At 29.1% G+C, this 5,123-nt stretch overlaps 1 non-coding gene across 1 annotated transcript; it reads right to left on the bottom strand.

The window, feature by feature from the left end:
• Nucleotides 1–3,604: 3,604 nt before the first annotated feature.
• Nucleotides 3,605–3,678, bottom strand: TRNAT-AGU (transfer RNA threonine (anticodon AGU)). Its single transcript has one exon. It is a non-coding gene; the product is annotated as a tRNA-Thr (tRNA).
• Nucleotides 3,679–5,123: the final 1,445 nt, after the last annotated feature.

The following is a 5,123-nucleotide window of genomic DNA, read 5'->3' as shown; positions in this document are numbered from 1 at the left end:
TTGACAAAGCTTTCACCTCATCCAACAAAAAATCGTGGTAAAATGTCAAGGTGTGCCATGTTTTATTTTAAAAAAAACACTTATTCCCTCAGTTTTTAATATAACCGAGGGGGGGAACAATTCAGGACATGCTTCGAATCACAGCTATTGCATTTTATGTTTTTATTTCTTTAAAGTATAAACTAAATGATATATCCCTTCGGTTTCCGTAATAACTTAGGGATAGAATAATCACATTTTACTATAAAAGCACTATTTAAATAGATTTTACCTTAATCCTAACTTGTGTATCCGCCCCAAACTCGTATGCATCATTCTTTGGGATGAATTGTAAAACAAAAAAAAAACTTCAATATTCTATGTTCTTCTATCTTAAATAAAATATTTTTCTGCCCTTGTAACCTATCTCACATAATGGTATTGATGTTGATGTTGTTGTTATTATATTTTTGGAATAATCTTCCTAAGTTGTCAATTAGAGAAAACAACAGTGCTTTTCTTGGTTGACAAGATTGAGAAATTTATTCCTAAACATGGTGTAAATTGCACATAAAAATGGTGACTGATAAAAAATTGAAATTGAAACATGACATGTTACTTTCAATTCTTTATCATTCACTATTTTTTTCTTGAAACTTATTACCTCATTTTTTACTAAAACCGAGGGACTTGCTTTTTTTTTTTAATTTTATTTTTTTAATTAAAAAAATATATATTTTTTCTCTCGGTATTTTAACAAAATCGAGGGGTCTTGTTACACAGCTACAACAATGAATCTCTACCATACATTCATAAAGGAACAACACTCGAGATATTGCCAAGATATCAATCCACAACAAACTTACATCCACCACTATATATTTTGTTCTCTTTCTTGTGAAAGCATTTACTCAAGATAATGAAATGTTTGCTCCAAGTTAAAGAAGGTTGGAAAAGTTCTCTACGATGGATTGCAAGTGTAGAAAAAACATCTTTTTTGCTTCAAGTTAAACAAAGAAGGGAGATAAACTTTTAATAACTTATTAGAAGTTGGATTATTACAAGATATGCATCAAAATCTAGATTTGTTGCTCTCCGAGAAAAACAACGATGATGAATATGGATTTGTTGTAATCATTGTATTTTAATATTTTGTGTAAATAATATAATATTAAAAAAAAAGCTTATTCACCTTGGTTTTCTATTGAAATTGAGGGGTAAACATATTTTAGCTGGGGGGGATAATTTAGAATGATTATTGAGGATAGTGATCACCGTCCTTAAACAAATCTTCTTGTCTATTTGATGAGTATCAACGCTCAAGACACTACCATTAGTGATCCATGTAAAACATAAGAAACTTCCATTAGAAAAACATGGTGAATATCAAAAATTGATAATGAAACATCATGAAGCGCTTGAAACTATTTACATCCACCACTTTAAGGTTTGCAAGGGCATTTGCCATGAAAAATTCTCTATGATGGATTGCAAGAGTAGAAAAATCATTTATTATTATTATTATCACAATAAAGTGATGGATTACAAGAATATTTTAGCAGAAAAATATTTATTTATCTAACCCTTTTTTTGTTTTATATCACAAACAAATGCATACAAAAGCCATAAAGAATATCTGGCACCCAACATTTCATCTACCCCAAAATTCAATGATTCGAAGATCTAAAATCAAATCTTCAGGGAAATTAATTTTTTTTAATATTCTATGTAAATAATGTAATATTCTGGGTAAATAATGTAGTTTGTAAACAAATTAAGTTATTATTATTATTCTGTGTAAACAATATAACAAGGTTTTGTATTAAAAAATATATCTTACCCCTTGGGTTTATTGATAAACCGAGAGGTGTGTTGCGCTAGTTTTGAAAATAATAAAAATGCAAATGTTGAGATTTGAAACCATGTGCAGATAACTTAACCCCTCGGTTTTTGATTAACTGAGGTGTAAAGTGGCAGATTTTCATGACCCCTTTCGCTACCTCGCTTCTGTAGTCGAGGTTAAATGTGTTTTGCGTCCGAGGTGAAATGTGTTTTTTGTAGTAGTGTATCATAAAAGCACAACCAGCCTCTGAAATAACATTACCAATAACATGAAGGGAAATTATGAATAATCATGGTAAAATCATCGGATAAAATTAAAAAATTCTCCCTTGTGATGTATCCTTACAAATCCTCACGAGTTACAGATTAATTACTACTTGTAGTGCGTAACTTTTGATCGTCGAAATAGATTGATTACGAGCACAGCACAAATGTCAATGTCTCTACTTAATCCACATGAACAAAATCAGCAATAAGGGAGTCTTTTGCTTAAAGTATTATAAAAACTCATAATACTTATGTAGTTATGGACTTGAGATACATAAATAAGCGATTATCACTTAAGTATAAGGGTTATATTTATAGAGGACTATATATACACATTGTATAGTACAATATAACAAGTTTCACTATTTAGCGTTTTGTCCATCGTAAAAATGCACAACAAAATCATAAATAAATCTTATTCAATTATTTAATCTCCCGTTTATTTGATCTTATGTGTGTGTGACCAAATATATTCTCGTAACATTGGCAATGACAATAAATCTCTTATTTAATATTATAAATATAAAGTGGTGTCTAGAAGCACATAACCTCTATCATAGTGATGAGAATGTCATGTCATTTGACATAACCTCTATGTGATAATAATCATGTGCATAATTATCCTTTTACCCTTATATTTATATTGAACAAAATACATAGTTTGTATCACCCCTTATATAGTCCAATATTATATTTCCTGATACCCGAGTATACTTAGTAACAGTAAATAAATTCAATATTCCATATTGACTTATTTCAGCATGGTCATGCATTTTAAAATCATACTCAATCAAGGGATTTATAGATATTACTCCTACATACGTAGGAAGAGAAAATCTGATATAGGCCACTCATACCTCTGCAGACGACTCATTAAGTACCTAGTTAATAAACTTTGTAATTGTTTTTCTACAAACAAAATTTGATGGTACTAAAATAATCAACTCCTCTTTTTATATAACCTTATCAAGGTGAGAACACACTATGAAGTATTCTCATGGTGTATAAATTTAGTATAAATATTACTCATAATATTTAAATACATGTGAGGACTCGACATATCATATCCATGACTAATGAAATATGTTCATTAGTCTACTATACGCTTTACACATTACTAATGTCTTATTTTACACTAAGACTTGAGTACACATACTTTTGGAATGACATAAATATATTTAATGATGTAACATATTCAATTTATGTGTATTCGCAATTGTAATATATCTAAGGGGCATAAACCCCTCTCTTTTATATATGGAGTTAAAAGCATAAAAAATAATCACTTTCATTCAGTGTTGAACTCAAGACCTCCCGCTGACTAAATGGATGCTCTAACCAACTGAGTTATGAAAGCTTGATACATATTTATAAATAATATAATACATATTTATATTTATAAAAAATATATATTTTTTAAAAACATAATACATATATAACTATATAAAAAAGTGTGTGTGTATATATATATCAAATGAGAATGACTAAGTTATATGAGAATGTGATAAAAAATAATTGTTTTCATTGAGAGTTGAACTCAAGACCTCCCGCTTACTAAACTGGTGCTCTAACCAACTGAGCTATGAAAGCTTGATAAATATTTATAAATAATATAATACATATTTATAATTAAAAAATATATTTTTTTTAAAAACATAATACATATATAACTATATAAAAAAGTATATATATATATATATATATATATATATATATATATATATATATATATATATATATATATCAAGCAAGAGGTTTTTAAAATAAAAGATAACAGGATTAGATGCTAACTATTGGATTAGATGGATGGTCTTGATGAATATTTATTGTCTACCCTTACATTTGACTTCATCCAGATCATCTATCTAATCCAATGGTTAATATTTAATCCTTTTATCTCTTATTTTAAACATGTACCTTAGGAATGGAGAAGAGAAAAAAATCTAAAAACAAATTTACTTCTTAAATCTCATTTGAATTATTCTTTGATTTTCAAAATTAGCTTAATTTGATTCAATCTTGATTAGAGGATGAAATTTATACATGCATGAGTAAAAGAACTTGGACAGAAAAAATAGAGTGTCATAGTTGAAGAATGAGAAGCGAGAAATAAGAAGCTTGAGATAATATAGAGTAAGGGGAGAAGGGTTATTGGGGTTAATCAATATAGGTATGTATGAGGGCTTTTAACCCTCATAATGCAAAAGAATAATTTATTTTGCCATAAACTTTATCCCTCGCAATACTTGTGGCAGTATGTTCAAAATGTGTGTCAACGCGTGCGTATGTGCAATAATGTTTCCAGGGGTCTTATCCTTCAAAACTGCCTTTAATATTCCCACCATATATTTTTTTAATTTTAAAAGTATCATTGTGATGGGGTAAAGCCACTAGCAACAAAATTTTAAAAATTTTTGAACTTCCCCTAAAAACTTACGAGGGGTAACCCTGGTCAAAATGATTTTTTTTAAATATGCTTTGCAAGGGGTAAAGCCCCTGGAAATGTCACTTTTTTGCGAGGGGTTTTACCCCTGGCATAAATCCCTAGTTATATACACATTTTTCTTGTAGTGAGAAATTGCTCAGAAATCAGACAATCTTTTTGGTTAAATTTTTTTGAATCAAAGTGATGAAGGTGCATTTAGAGCGTTTCACCAACTTGTCATTTGAAAATAAATATGACACAAATATCATAAAATCCAATTTACGATATGACCAAAAGTCTCTAACAAATGCAAAATTAGTTCCACCGAGTATTGGGTTTTTGAAGCTTTCACAATCTCACGCTGCCTTATTCACCTCCTCCGACTAACAATTTGAGCTACTTCATTGCTTTTGAGAGTCTTGAATTTAAAAAACATTCATTCATAATCTACCAAAATTAAAAAAAACTTGAAATGGTTAAACAATATATTGCTTTCTCCTACGACTCTATTCACTGTAACGTTGTTGGTGATGATACTATGCATATCATTAGTCATTTTCCTTTAAGACATGATATCATTTTCACAACGTTACAATGTTTAAAGGGTAGT

This window comes from Vicia villosa, linkage group LG1, assembly GCF_029867415.1.
Source record: "Vicia villosa cultivar HV-30 ecotype Madison, WI linkage group LG1, Vvil1.0, whole genome shotgun sequence".
Classification (NCBI taxonomy): Eukaryota; Viridiplantae; Streptophyta; class Magnoliopsida; order Fabales; family Fabaceae; genus Vicia; species Vicia villosa.
Note: the sequence above shows the minus strand (reverse complement) of the source record. Positions and strands in the feature narration are given on the sequence as shown.